The sequence below is a fragment of the Lissotriton helveticus genome, chromosome 4_1, assembly GCF_964261635.1.
Source record: "Lissotriton helveticus chromosome 4_1, aLisHel1.1, whole genome shotgun sequence".
Classification (NCBI taxonomy): domain Eukaryota; kingdom Metazoa; phylum Chordata; class Amphibia; order Caudata; family Salamandridae; genus Lissotriton; species Lissotriton helveticus.
Genome location: NC_136063.1, coordinates 1889037961 through 1889053229, shown reverse-complemented (window position 1 = coordinate 1889053229; position 15269 = coordinate 1889037961). Strand labels below are relative to the sequence as shown.

At 51.5% G+C, this 15269-nt stretch overlaps 1 protein-coding gene and 1 pseudogene across 2 annotated transcripts in view; one reads left to right on the top strand and one right to left on the bottom strand.

Annotated features, from left to right (window-relative positions):
* Positions 1–15269, top strand: part of LOC144827735 (sodium- and chloride-dependent neutral and basic amino acid transporter B(0+)-like) — a 1401915-nt gene that overhangs the window by 1316889 nt on the left and 69757 nt on the right. The gene's annotated exons all lie outside the window — the stretch shown is intronic.
* On the bottom strand, positions 3578–15047 carry LOC144829694 (28S ribosomal RNA; annotated as a pseudogene).

Sequence of the window (15269 nt, the reverse complement as noted above, 5' to 3'; positions counted from 1 at the left end):
CCTATAGGAATGCACTTATGTGAGGTACCCAATTGCGCAAATGTACATCTGGTAATAGTGTGAGCAGTATGCAGAAAAATGCTAACACTCTTATTTATGTTGAATGTATGCATCATAGCCCTCTTTGAATGACTTGTAACCTGTATCTAATACTTTGGGGAAAGCACCATTTCATGTATCAGTTTGTGTACATTTCCTAGGTGAACTATTTAGCAAAATAAACATAAGGGGCTTTATCACATAAAGAGGGCAATGTTCGTGTTGATTCTCACGGGTCCATTATGATGTTGGGCAGATAGTCACCGCCCAACATCTTTCTTCACCCTCCATTTACAGAGGCGGACGGAAAGACTGTCCGCGGCGGGCAGAAAGACCGTCCATGGCGGGCGGAAAGACTGTCCATGATGGGTGGAAAGACCGGGGTAATCGTTCTGATTGAAAGCCGGGCAGACTTCAGGCCTAATATGGTGGCACATATCAGGATGCCTGGCAGAGACGTCCCGGGCCAGGTTCTAGCTTCCCAACCCTAGCCAGGCCGGAGAGAGCCTCCCCGGGTGCCGGTGGACACCCGTCCCCAGCACCCGGACCCTCAGCTGGCTGGTAAGATGAGGGGCTCCCGTACACCAGATCCCCCTAGGCGCAACTTGAGCCCCAGGCCCGCTCCTGGCATACGAACCCTAGCCAGGCTGGGTAGAGCCTCCCCAGGCCCGGGTGGACCTCAGTCCCCAGTGCCCTGACCCTCAGCTGGCTTGCAGGACAGGGGGCTCCCACACCCCGGGGCCTGCCGGATGGAGCTCAAGCCCCAGGCCCGGACCCAGCTTCCGAACCCTAGCCAGGCCAGTGAGAGCCTCCCCAGGCCCAGTTGGACCCCAGTCCCCAGCGCCCGGACCCTCGGCTGGCTTGCAGGATGTGGGGCTCCTGCACCCCATGGCCCGCCAGATGGAGCTCATGCTCCAGGCCCTGTCCCAGTTTCCAAACCCTAGCCAGGCTGGGGAGACCCTCCCCGGGCCCCGGTGGACCCCGTCCCCAGCGCCCAGACCCTCGGTTGGCTTGCAGGACGGGGGGGGGTCCCGCACCCCGGGGCCCACCAGATGGAGCTTGAGCCCCAGGCCCGGTCCCAGCTTCAAACCCCTAGCCAGGCCGGGGACAGCCTCCCCCAGGCCCCAGTGGACCCCACTCCCCAGTGCCCGGACCCTCGGCTGGCTTGCAAGAAGAGGGTCTCCCGCACCCCGGGGCCCGCCAAATGGAGCTCAAGCTTCAGGCCCTGTCCCAGCTTCCAAACCCTAGCCAGGCTGGAGAGACCCTCCCTGGGCCACGGTGAACCCCCGTTTCCCCGTCGCCAGCACCAGGACCCTCGGCTGGCTTGCAGGATGGGGGGCTCCGGCACCCCTGGGCCTGCCAGATGGAGCTCAAGCCCAGGCCCAGATTCTTAAACCTAGCCAGGCCAGGGTGAGCCTCCTCGGGACCCGGTGGACCCCCTGTCCCCAGCGCCTGGACCCTAGGCTGGAACCGAGGCCCAGGCAACGACCTCTCTACGACAGCCTGCGTGGGGAGCCCATTTTTCTTGACTATTAAACCCCCATGTAGTGGGGGCTTACAGAACTCTGGGGAAGTACAAAAACTGGAGGTAGCCCGGCCGGACTGCAGGCCAACCATCTGGTCACCCGGCCCGCAGGGCCATCTGGTCGCCCGGCCCGCAGTGCTATCCGGTCCTGCAGCTAGGTGACCAGATTACCTGGGATGACCCAGCACCCGGATGGCCTGGGAGGGTGCTGTACCCAGTTTCCCTTGCAGTCCAGCGAGGGTGGCCAGGCGCTCTGAGGCAGCCGCTCGGGAGGCTCATTCCCAGGGGCTGCCGCTGCTCACCTCCCTGCCCAACTAAGCGGGGAGCAGCAGGAAGGAGAGGCCCGGCCGACCCAGGCCATCTGGTCACCCTGCCGACCCTCAAGGGATGGTGGCCCCTGTCCCCCGCAACCTGGTGGGACAGGGATGGGAGGGGGGGCCCCATGCCGGAGGGCCAATCGCTCAGTTGCCTTTCTTGGCTAAAATTCTGGAGCAAGCATGTCTTACACTCCCTCACCCAGTTTCTGGAAAGTAACCATCTCCTCGAGCCTAATCAGGCGGGCTTCAGAGCTCATCACAGCATGGAATTGGTGATGCTTTCCGTGCTGGATGATCTGAGACTCAGGGCAGATAGGAAAGCTCAATGTGCCCTGGTCTTCTTGGACTTATCCGCGGCGTTTGACACCGTGAATCATGACCGATTAGTGGCACGGATAAAGGACCAAGGGATACAGGGCACGATTCTGGCCTGGTGACCTCCTTTTTGGCCGAACGCTCGCAGCGAGTGCCACTAGCAGATCTGGTGTCTGAGCCAACCAAGTTGACCTGTGGTGTGCCCCAGGGTTCGGCTCTATCACCTCTGCTCTTTAACATCTACCTGCAGCCTTTGATAGCAGCACTAAACCGGATGGACTGTAGGGTTTATAATTACGCCGACGACACTCAAATTCTGATCCAGATCGACCGTTCATCGACGGCTTACCTGAGAATGCAAGACCTTCTCAAGTTTACCATCAACTGGATGTCAGCTAGCTCACTAAAAATAACCCTGGATAAAACCGAAGTTCTGGCAGTCACCACAGCCTCAAATCCATGGAGTGATCTGTTCTGGCCGGCCGAATTAGGGCCGTTTCCAGAACCTGCAGTGGCAGTAAAAAGCTTAGGCATCAAAATTGATGCTCGGCTATCTATGACACAGCAGGTGTCGGCCGTGGTGGGCACATGTGTTGGCCTGCTGCGCCAGCTTCGGAAACTATCTTCCTTGCTGTCCTTCTCCACCCTGAGACTGGCGGTATCCGCCTTGATCCTGGCACGTCTTGACTACGGTAACTCCTTGTATTTTGGGCTACCGAAAAATCTTCTGGCAAGGCTCCAGGTTGTGATGAACGATGCGGACAGATTAATTTTTAAAAAACCTAGGCAGACCCGAGCAACGCCTTTGCTGCAGGACTTGCATTGGCTTCCAATTGCTCAGAGAATCAAATTCAAAAGCCTTTGTATAGCACATAAGGCCATATATGGCTCTGCCCCTAGCTACATCAAAGACCGCCTGGTCAATTACATGCCTAGCAGGGCCCTTCGGTCAGCTGGGGCTTGTAATTTAGTTTGTCCTAGGTTCAATCTTGTGTCTTTGGGTGGTAGAGCCTTTTCTAGTACCATTCCCCAGGCGTGGAACCACCTACCAGCTGAGCTTCAGAAGGAAGCTAATCTCCTTCCTTCCAGGAAGAAACTAAAGACTGTGCTTTCTTGGAGGCATGGGGGCCTCTGTGAGTCGGTGGCTCCGTGCTCTGCTGATGGTGTATATCCGCTGATAGCGCTTAGATACCCCTGGGTGATAACGCGCTCTACAAATGCATAATGACATAACATAACATAACATAACATAATGTGGTGGAGGCGGCCTCCCGCAGGCCCATGTTACCCTCTCCGTGTCCCACCCACCAGGCCAGTGGCTGATGGACCCACCCCTGGGTGTGGTGGAGGAGGGCCTCCGCTGGCGTCCATGCATGGAGAGACAAAAGCTTGGCTCAGAGGATGACTTTCAGTAGATCGCAGCGAGGTAGCTGCTCTGCTACTTACAAAACCCTGACCCAGAATCAGGTCCACGAATGATTTAGCACCGGGTGCTCCACGAACATGCGGTGTACTAAGGGCAATGGAGGCGGCCCCCTTCCGTCCGCGTTCTGGTCCCCAAGTGAGTGGCTCTACGCACCGGCCCACTGAGAGAGGCTGGCTATCCCAGGCCAACCGAGGCTCCACAGCACTGCGGTATCGTTACAGTTTAGGGGGATTCTGACTTAGAGGCGTTCAGTCATAATCCCACAGATGGTAGCTTCGCCCCATTGGCTCCTCAGCCAAGCACATACACCAAATGTCTGAACCTGCGGTTCCTCTCATACTGAGCAGGATTACTATTGCAACAACACATCATCAGTAGGCTAAAACTAACCTGTCTCACGACGGTCTAAACCCAGATCACGTTCCCTATTAGTGGGTAAACAATCCAAAGCTTGGTGAATTTTGCTTCACAATGATAGGAAGAGCCGACATCGAAGGATCAAAAAGTGACATCGCTATGAACGCTTGGATGCCACAAGCCAGTTATCTCTGTGGTAACTTTTCTGACACCTCCTGCTTGAAACCCCTAAAGTCAGAAGGATCATGAGGCCCCGCTTTCACGGTCTGTATTCATACTGAAAATCGAGATCAAGCGGACTTTTGCCCTTCCGCTCTGCTGGACGGTTCTGTCCTCCCTGAGCTCGCCTTAGGACACCTGCGTTATCGTTTGACAGGTGTATTGCCCCAGTCAAACTCCCCACCTGTCACTGTCGCAGGAGCGGGTCATGCTGGGCGGGTGCCGGGCGGGCACCGGGCGATTGGAGCCAGAAGCGAGAGTCCTACGGGGCTCACCTCACCGGGTAAGTGAAAAAGCAATAAGAGTAGTGGTATTTCACTGGGGGCCAGAGGGCCTCCCACTTATCCTACACCTCTCATGTCACTTCACAGTATCAGACTAGAGTCAAGTTTAACAGGGACTTCTTTCTCTGCTGATTCGGCCAAACCCGTTCCCTTGGCTGTGGTGTCGCTAGATAGTAGGTAGGGACAGTGGGAATCTCGTTTATCCATCCATGCGCGTTACTAATTAGATGACAAGGCATTTGGCTATTTCTGTACCACCTCGCGGTGGCTCATTCTGGGTTATTATGCTGCCCATCAGCATCAAATCGGTTTTGCTTCCAACAATGCAACATTCTTTCACTCAAGAGTAGAGCCACACTGAACGCTGTCCTCACTGGAACTGGGATCACGTATAGGCCAGAGATAGTACACCCTGGAGTACTATTCCAACAATTTAAAATTGTCTACGTACAGTCCTGAGAACTATGATTAGTAGGACATCAATAATTATGTGTTTGTAATTATTTGAGACCTATTCATCATTCAAGACATTTCAATAAGTATGATGTACACAATTATATCTAACTTGTTATAAGCACACATTTATAAAACGAAAAACACATCTACAAATTGCACATCTAACTGGAAAATGCACATCTATAAAATTCTAAAAATTCACATCTATAAAATTCACATCCATACTAAATCTTGTTTCAACTATAAACTAATATGTTAAAACAATATGCTTTATAAGGGTGACGTGTGCTGCAAGAACGTGTACATCTCAGTATAAACTTGATACTCAATTGTCCATGAATACTTGGCACATTTTAAGAGTGTCTATTAAGGTAGTCAGGCAAACATTTTTCTTGAATGGGTATGACATTTGCAGACCTAGATCAGCCAAACCAACATTGATACATTAAGGCCAAGTACCATCAATCAATCAATCGATCAATCAAAGCATTTATATAGCGCACTACTCACCCGGAGGGTCTCAAGGTGCTAGGGGAGGGGGGGTCCGCTACTGCTCGAACAGCCAGGTCTTGAGCTGCTTCCTGAAGGCAAGGTGGTCCTGGGTCCAAGTCTTGGCGGCCAGGTAGGAGAAGGACCTTCCTCCTGTGGTGGCTCTTCGGATGCGGGGGACGGCGGCGAGGGCGTGGCCGGTCGATCGAAGCTGGCGTGTGGCAGCGTAGAAGTTGAGGCGGCTGTTGAGGTATCCTTGGCCTTGGTTGTGTAGGGATTTGTGTGCGTGGGTGAAGAGACGGAAGGTGATTCTCTTGTTGACCGGGAGCCAGTGCAGATCTCTCAGGTGTCCGGAGATGTGGCTGCGGCGGGGGATGTCCAGGATGAGTCGTGCTGAGGCGTTCTGAATCCGCTGGAGTCTCTTCTGGAGTTTGGCGGTGGTTCCGGCGTAGAGGGAGTTGCCGTAGTCCAGACGGCTGGTGACTAGGGCCTGGGTGACCGTTTTCCTGATCTCGGTGGGGATCCACCTGAAGATCTTACGTAGCATGCGCAGGATGTTGAAGCACGACGAGGAGACGGCGTTGACTTGTCTGGTCATGGAGAGGGTGGAGTCCAGGATGAAGCCCAGGTTGCGTGCGTGGTCTGTTGGTTTGGGTGAGCTGCCCAGGGCGGGGGGCCACCAGGAGTCGTCCCAGGCGGAGGGTGAAGATCCCAGGATGAGGACTTCCGTCTTGTCCGAGTTCAGTTTCAGGCGGCTGTTCGTCATCCACTTGGCTACGTCTGTCATCCCTTCATGTAGGTTGGCTCTGGCGGTGGCGGGGTCGTTGGTGAGGGAGAGGATGAGCTGGGTGTCGTCGGCATAGGAGATGATGTTGAGGTTGTGTTGGCGTGCGATGGCTGCGAGGGGGCTCATGTAGACGTTGAAGAGGGTTGGGCTGAGCGAGGAGCCTTGAGGAACGCCGCAGATGACTTCGGTGGCTTCTGACCTGAACGGGGGAGGCGGATTCTCTGTGTACTTCCGGCGAGGAACGAGATGATCCATTCCAGTGCCTTCTCCTGGATTCCGACGTTGCTGAGGCGCCGCACTAGGGTACGGTGGCAGACAGTGTCGAAGGCCGCGGAGAGGTCTAGGAGGATGAGGGCCGCTGTTTCTCCGTTGTCGAGCAGGGCTCGGATGTCATCGGTGGCTGCGATCAGGGCGGTCTCGGTGCTGTGGTTGGCCCAGAAGCCAGACTGCGAGAGGTCGAGGGATCCGTTCATCTCGAGGAAGGCGGCCAGCTGCTTGTTGACGGTCTTCTCGATGACTTTTGCAGGAAACGGGAGCAGCGAGATGGGGCGGTAGTTCTTGAGGTCGGTGGGGTCGGCTGATGGCTTCTTTAGTTGAGCGCTGAGTTCGGCATGCTTCCAGCTCTCCGGGAAGGTAGCAGTGTCGAAGGAGGTGTTGATGATGTCCCGCAGGTGGGGTGCGATGACAGCGTCGGCCTTGTTGAAGACTTGGGCAGGGGTCGGTCGGAGATCCGGAGTGGATGGAGTTCATCGTGCGGATGGTATCTTCGGTGCTGATCGGGTTCCAGGCACGGAGGGTGGTGGTGGGGGGCGGTGGTTCAGTCGTGGCGTGCGTTGGTTGAGTGCTGAAGCTGTTGTGTATGTCCGTGATCTTGTTGTGGAAGTAGGAGGCGAGGGAGTTGCAGAGGTCTTGCGAAGGGGTGATGTCGTTGTTTCCGGCATTGGGGTTGGAGAGTTCTTTAACGATGTTGAAGAGTTCCTTGCTGTTGTGTGCGTTGCTGTCCAGTCATTCCTTGAATGTGGTTTTCTTGGTGGCGTGGATCAGTTGGTGGTGTTTTCGGATGGCGAGCTTGAGGGCAGTCATGTTGTTCGGTGTTGGGTCTCTGCGCCAGGCTTTCTCGAGTGCTCGGCAGTTCTTCTTGGAGCTCTTGAGTTCGTCGTGAACCATGGGGCTTTCTTGCTGCCGGGTCTGCTGGGCGGGGTCTTCAGAGGGGCGAGGTCGTCTGCGCAGTTGCTGATCCACTTCGCGAGGTTGGTGGCCGCCTGGCTTGGGTTTGTTGCGCTGGTGGGAGGGTTCATGCTCAGGGAAGTCGCGAGCTGGTCGGCTGTGATCTTGTTCCAGTTTCTGCGTGCAACCTGTTGCTGGTGGTGGTGGATCGTGGTCCTACTGAAGCTGAAGTGGACGCAGCTGTGGTCCGTCCAGTGGAGTCAGGTGGCGTGGCTGACGGCGATGTCCTTGCTGGATGAGAAGACGGGGTCAAGTGTGTGTCCGGCGTAATGGGTGGGGGTGGTCACCAGCTGCTTGAGTCCGAGGTTGGCGAGGTTGTCCAGCAGGGTGCTGGTGTTGCAGTCGTTGTTGTTCTCCAGGTGGAAGTTGAGGTCCCCGAGGAGGATGTAGTCCGCGGAGGTGAGGGCGTGCGGGCTGATGAAGTCGGCGATGTCTTCGCTGAATTGTGTGCATGGTCCCGGGGGTCTGTAGATGAGGGTGCCTCTGAGGGTGGTCTTGGGGTTGATGTGGATCTGGAAGTGAAGGTGTTCGGCGGGTGCGAGGATGTCGTCGGTGTTGGTCGTGATGCAGATGGTGTTCCTGTGGATGATGGCGATGCCTCCTCCTGTCTGGTTGACGCGGTCCTTCCGGATGATCTTGTAGCCGCCCGGGATGGCGACGGCGATGTCGGGCGCTGAGGAGGCGTTCATCCAGTTTTCCGTGAGGAAGGCGACGTCTGGGGCTGTGGTGTCCAGCAGGTTCCAGAGCTCGACGGCGTGTCTGTGGATGGAGCGGGTGTTGAGTAGAATGCACTTGAGGTGGTTGCTGCTGGTGCTCGGCTTGGTCTGTGTAGTGCAGGTCCGGGTGCAGGTGTACTTGCAGGAGTAGCAGCAGAAGGGTCCGTGAGTGCGTCTCGGGGTGGCTCGATAGCATCCCGGGATTCGGCCGGCGTTGAGTGCGTAGAGTTCAGTGGCGTCGTAGATCCGGCGGGTGGGCTGGTGTCTGCAGGAGCCAGGGGCCGTGGCACTGGGCGCGGTCCAGGCGCGGACGGGCGCAGACGGGCTTACCTTTGGCGCACCTTCGGCGCTCATTCGGTGCTCTCGCTGCGCGCGTTTGCTGCGCGGTCGCTCTGGGGGCGTCATAAGAAGGGGGACGGGAGGGCGGGTCAGCTGGGCGGCGGGAGCGGGGTGGCCAATGGGCCGGTGGTGGGTGGGGCCGCAGGGAGTCAGCGGCGGGAAAACCTGTCGGGCGGGCGTCTCAGCTGTGGCTGGGCCGCTCGGGGGGAAGGGGGGGCGGCGGCGGCGGCGGTCAGGAGCTTGGCAGGCGGGAACACTGGCGTAGGCAGGAGCAGGAAGCGGCAGGAGCAAGGGGGTGACCCGGCCTGGTGAGAGGCGCAGTGGTCTCTCTGACATCCAACGATAAAGCCATGAAATTATACAGTGTTACATTTGGTGAGATCTTTGATTTGTTGTGACAGATCCTGATAGTATTTAACTTTACTCTCAAACGCTAATTCAAGGGACAGTGGGAATCTTATTCATTCACCCATGCACGCCACTAATTAGATGACGAGGCATTTGGCTATCTGTACCACCTTGTGGTGGCTCATTCTGGGATATTATGCTGCCCATCAGCGTCAATTTGGTTTTGCTTCCAACAATACAACATTCTTTCGCTCCGGAGTTCAGCCACACTGAACGCTGTCCTCACTGGAACTGGGATCACATATAGGACAGAGATAGTACACCCTGCAGTACTATTCCAACAATTTTAAGATTGTCTACGAACAGTCCTGAGAAATTAAAATGTGATTAGCAGGACATCAATAATCAATGTGTGATAATTATGTGTATGCGATTATTTGAGACCTATTAATCATTCAAGACATTTCAATAAGTGTGATGTACACAACTATATCTAAATTGGTATAAGCACACATTTATAAAAAAATACACATCTACAAATTGCACATCTAATTAGAAAAAAGCACATCTAAAAAAATTCACATCTATACTAAATCTTGTGTCAACTATAAACCTATATGTTAAAACATTATGCTTCATAGGGGTGACATGTGTACTGCAAGAAAGTGTACATCTCAGTATAAGCTTGATACTCAATTGTCCATAAATACTTGGCACATTTTAAGAGTGTCCATTAAAGTAGTCAGGCAAACATTCGTCTTGAATGGGAATGACATTTGCAGACCTAAATCAGCCAGAACACATCATTACATTGAGGCCAAATACCACGACATCCAACGATAAAGCATTGCAATTTTACAGTGTTGCATTTTGTGAGATCTTTGATTTGCTGTGACAGATCCTGATAGTACTTCACTTTACTCTCAAACACTAATTCAAAGGAATTCTGAGAATTTTCATTACGAATTGAAACATCAATCACTACAGCTGTACCATTTTTGGTAAACACTACATCTGCTTTTCCTAGTTCTACTTGATTATTCTTAACATGAGGTTCACTATATGCCATCCAACCACACCTTTTTTGCTCTATCATTGAGCAATTCCAGAATTTTGTTATATCTTTTTATCCTAATGTCCTTAGTTTTAGGACATGCGCCTGAAATATGAGAAATTGTTTCACAAACATCATTACAATACCTACATGTAGTAAATGCACTATTTCTTCCCCTAGTGATGGCTTCTCTGATATCTAAAAGATTTGCTCTTAACATCAGTGCAGCTATGTACTGGTTTTCTTTCATTTTGTTATGCTTGCTGATCCAGAAGTTTGATGTTGGATTACTTGCTAAGTATTTTATACCATCACCTTGGACAGGGAGATTTGCCCATTTATCAAACTCTTCTTTTCTCCAATCATATGTTGCTAACAAATTCAAATCATAGCTCAGAAACCTACTGTCTAAAATGTTGAGTTTGTGTGTTTTGATGATGTTATCAATTTTTTCATTCATATCTTCTCCTGCATACATGAATAAATGAGCTATGTACAGGTCTGGAGCTGCCCTGAGATACAACAAACTGTTGACTTTATTGAGACCAATTTGTGTACATAGTTTTGGTATACTGAGGCCCCCAAATGATCTTTTCGAATATAGGAGACCATCACATGTGTATGCAGGAAGGTGTAGAAAGTGTTTGACTTAGTTTTTTATTGTTTAATGCAGAATATTTAAAGTTTTTGCTCCTGTTCCTGTCATTTCCAATTTGAATGATAGTTTAAGTACCAAGTACTGACATAAAAGTTCTATTTTCTGCGTGTGCTTAAGTGGTAGATTATCAAGTTTTTGAGCCCAATTGACAAGAACCTCATTAATTTTGTTGTTGCTTGTATGACCAGTGTGTGGATCAAAGTTAAATACGAGGCATCTCTCACTTTCTCCTGGATGAATACTTTCAATATTTTCTTTTTCTTTTTCAAATTGCCACTGATATAAAATCCATGTGTCTTTTTCACATTAAGTTTTAATCCTGTAGTTTTACTGAACTTTTCAATGATTTTCAGATTTGTAGTCATTCCTTCCCAGGTACTGCTGAGTACTGCAATGTCATCGGCAAAGGCGAGAGTGGTGATTTGCTCAATAAGACCATCTTATCCAAATGAGAAGCCCTTGCCGTTTTTCTGAAGATCACAGATCAGAGGATCCATGGCAATGTTAAATAGTAGTGGGGATAAAGAGTCACCTTGTTAGACCCCAGATTTCATTGTTATATCAGGAGTTACTTTGTTGTTCTTTCCCTTGAAAGATGTTGTTGAGTCAGTGTACAAGTCTTTTATTTTGTCTCTGATATATGAAGGAACTCTTTGCCCTGCGAGACTCTGTATAATGTGACCATGGCTGACAGAGTCGAAGGCTTTCGATATATCTATGAACACCACTGTTAATGAGTGACTGTTTTTTCGTGCCCCTTTCATGATATTTTGCAGGAGAGTCAGATTCTCGAGACAACCTCTCATCTTCATGAAGCCTTTTTATTTTGTATTCAATTCAACAAAAAATGAGTCTTTTAGTTAGCATTTTTGTGAATAACTTCATGAATGCAGTACCGATGGTAATTGGACGCCAGTTACTGATTTTTTTAAGTTCACTAATCGGTACATTCTTGGGTATCAAAATTGATCTGTTCTTTTTGATAATTTCTGGTACTCTTCTCATCAACAACCAAGACGATAAAATTCGGGCAGCAGTCTTGGTTGCCTGCTGTGCACTTTATACTAGTCATTCAGACCAATCTTATCAGGCCCCACTGCTTTCTTTAAATTAGAGTTCTCGTAGACATAAGTTATTTCGAGCAGTGTTATTTCTTTACATAGATTTCTAATTTTGTAATCCTTTTGTATCCGATCAATCGGCATGAAATTGGGATTTTTCTTGTTTTCTTTCTCAATTATGTTTTTGTAGTATTGAAAGATTTCATCAGCACTGATTTGGCAAGTGGCATCTTCTGCCCCATCAGTTATAATCCTGGCAATTTTCTTTTTGTCTTTTTTAAACATTGCCTGGTAGTCTTTATAGCTGATATTTGCTTTGGCATAATTTTTCTTGTGCGTCCGATTAAGCCTTCCGTTTTTCTTGTCTTTTTTTGTTATCTTGTTCCCTACTGAGGCATTCTGGTGCTCATCTTGAGCAGAGTTCATAGGCTCATTATTGAGTTCACTTGGTGGTTCATTTGTTGGTACACTTGCTGGTATAGGACTTATATCAGTGGTGTTTTCTGCGATATAAGTCACTACCTGGTCCATCAGATCCATAGCAGCGTGTTGCTCTATGTTTTTGGTGTACTTCTCGATTTCTGTGATTCTGTCTTCCAGCTCATCCAAGTTCTTGATTTTTTGCGCACGTTTGCGATTGATAGTCTCTGCGTTTTTCTGTTGTTACTTCCATTGTAAACTCTGGTTCATCGCAAGAGTCATTTTCAGAAACATTTGATTCTTGCAGTACATCTTTTGCGAATTTTTTGCTTTTATCTCTTCTATCTCTTCTTTTTTCTGCAATTTGTTTTCTGTTTTTATTGTCAAAGTGTGGAACCATCAGCGCATTAATATTCCTCTTATTTTCGTATACTTTTTCCAATTCTGCTAGTAGCAGTATTTCTTCCTGTGACCATAATTTTCACGGTTTGCTGCTTGCTAGAGCTGCTAGCCTAGCCTCATTTTGCGCTCTTGGATGCGCATGCCGAGCATGTTGAGAAACACCAATTTTTGTTCCAAATCTGAGGTCACAGAAGCTGCACAGGAATGACAACTCTCCTTTTTGAGGTCTTCCTTTACATTTGGCATAATCGCATGCAATATTGTGGTATTCGGCCTCTTTTTCTCATTTTGAGCAGTGCGTTTTTAAGATAGAAGCCTTTGTGCTTGTTGGAGACATGTTTTCTCAGTTCTTTAAAAGTTTTCAATATGTCTCCACACAAGTCACATTTATATTTTTCATTTGGGTACTTCCAATAAGTGACTTATTTTTGTGTAGTCACGTGATCTGAATCGTTGTTGCTTGTTGCATTGTTTAAAGCGGGTGCTGGTTTGTCAAATTTGGTGAGGAGGTTCATGATTTCTGGGAAAGACAGCACCTCCTTACGCCATCTTAACGGGGATTTTATTCTCCTTAAGAGAGTCATAGTTACTACCGCTGTTTACCCGCGCTTCATTACATTTCTTCACTTTGACATTCAGAGCACTGGACAGAAATCACATTGCGTCAACACTCGCCTCAGGCCTTCGTGATGCTTTGTTTTAATTAAACAGTCAGATTCCCCTGGTCCACACCAGTTCGAAGTCAACTGCGAGGCGCCGGCCGAGGCAGAATGCCGGCCCCACGTCCCCTGGGATGGGGCTCGGGGAGAGGAGACCACCGCAGCTGGGGCGATCCACAGGAAGGGCCCGGCTCGCGGCCAGAGTCGCCGTCGCCCTGAAGGGAGGCACCTCATCCAGCCGTGGCACGCGCCCATCCCCGCTTCACGTCCCCTGCCTGACCGACCCAGTCCTTAGAGCCAATTCTTATCCCGAAGTTACGGATCTGACTTGCCGACTTCCCTGACCTCCCCTGGATTTTCAAGGACCACCGAGAGCTCACTGGATGCCGATGCCAGAATCGCAACGCTTTCCAAGGCTCGGGCCCCTCTCTCGGGGCAAACCCATTACGGGGCACCGTGCCCTTCACAAAGAAAAAATAACTCTCCCGGGGCTCCCTCCGGCTTCTCCGGGATCGTTTGCGTTATCGCACTGGACGCCGCTGAGGGCGCCGGGTATGGGCCCAACACTCCAGCGCCATTCATTTTCAGGGCAAGCGGAGTGCTGCTGTCTATATCAACCAACACCTATTCTGGGCTCTGATGAGCGTTGGCATTGGGTGCCTTAACCCGGCGTTCGGTTCATCCCTTAGCGACAATTCTGCTTACCAAAAGTGGCCCACTAAGCACTCATATTCCATGCCTGGCTCCACGCCAGCGAGCCGGGCTTCTTACCCATTTAAAGTTTGAGAATAGGTTTGAGATAGTTTCGGCCCCACGACCTTTAATCATTCGCTTTACCAGATAAAGCTGGGGGCTCCAAGTGCCAGCTATCCTGAGGGAAACTTCAGAGGGAACCAGCTACTAGATGGTTCGATTAGTCTTTTGCCCCTACACCCAGGTCAGACGACCGATTTGTACGTCAGGAACGCTACGGGCCTCCACCAGAGTTTCCTCTGGCTTCACCCTGCCCAGGCATAGTACACCATTTTTCGGGTCCTAACACCCACTCTCATGTACCACCTCTCTGATGGAGCGGGCACGACAGGGAGGTGGTACACCCGCTGCTGGAAGTGCGGCAGGATTCCACCTCAGCCGGTGCGCACCGGCCTTCACCTTCATTGCGCCACAGGGTTTCGCCTGGCACTCCAACTTGTGCACATGTTAGACTCCTTGGTATGGGTCAGATGGGTAACCGACATCGCCGCAGACCCCTGGCGCCTGGCACGGGCCTCCCCGCCCGGCTGCGTGACCCGGTCGGGGCGCACTTAGAATAATCCGCCCCAGTCGACAGTCACGCCGGGAGCAGGAAGCCTTGTACACCCTTCAACCACCCGGCGTCCCAAGGGGCGGCCAGGGAGGGGTGCCCAGGGGAGGGAGCAGAGGCAGTCGAATATCCCTCTGCCCAGCGGACATGGCTAAGCAGCTGCCAGGCGGAAGGCCACCTGCCACCCCGAAGCCTTCCCTGGCCACCGACCTTCCCGCCGTGTTGAATCCTCCAGGCGGACTGCACGGACCCCACCCGTTTACCTCTTGGTGGTTTCACACCCTCTTCAACTCTCTCTTCAAAGTTCTTTTCAACTTTCCCTTACGATACTTGTTGGCTATCAGTCTTGCGGCCGTATTTAGCCACAGATGGGGTTAACCATCTGCTTTGGGCTGCATTCCCAAGCAACCCGACTCCGAGAAGACCCGATCCAGGTGCCTCGATCAGAAGGACTACGGCCCCCTGAGCGACACCAGGAAGTCGGTCTTCTGTGTGCCACATTTCCTGCGCCCACCGCTGGGTGAGGATTCGGCGGTGGGCTCTTCCCTCTTCACTCGACGTTACTGGGGGAATCCTGGTTAGTTTCTTTTCCTCCGCTTAGTAATACGCTTAAATTCAGCAGGTCGCCACATCTGATCTGAGGTCGTATTCTGAAGAAAACACTGGAGCGTCAAGGGGGTGCCAGGAAAGGCCAGGCCCCTGCTGGAGCAGGGGCCTGGCGTCCCAGCAGCACGCTCCCTCTTTCGCCGTATTGGATCTGGAGGGGTTTCACCCTGCCCGGGAAGTCGGGCGCGGAGGTGGGCGCTCGAGGCTTGTGTGCGCGGGCAGCCGGTGGGACACCACAGACAGCCACGTGTGGCATGCAGCC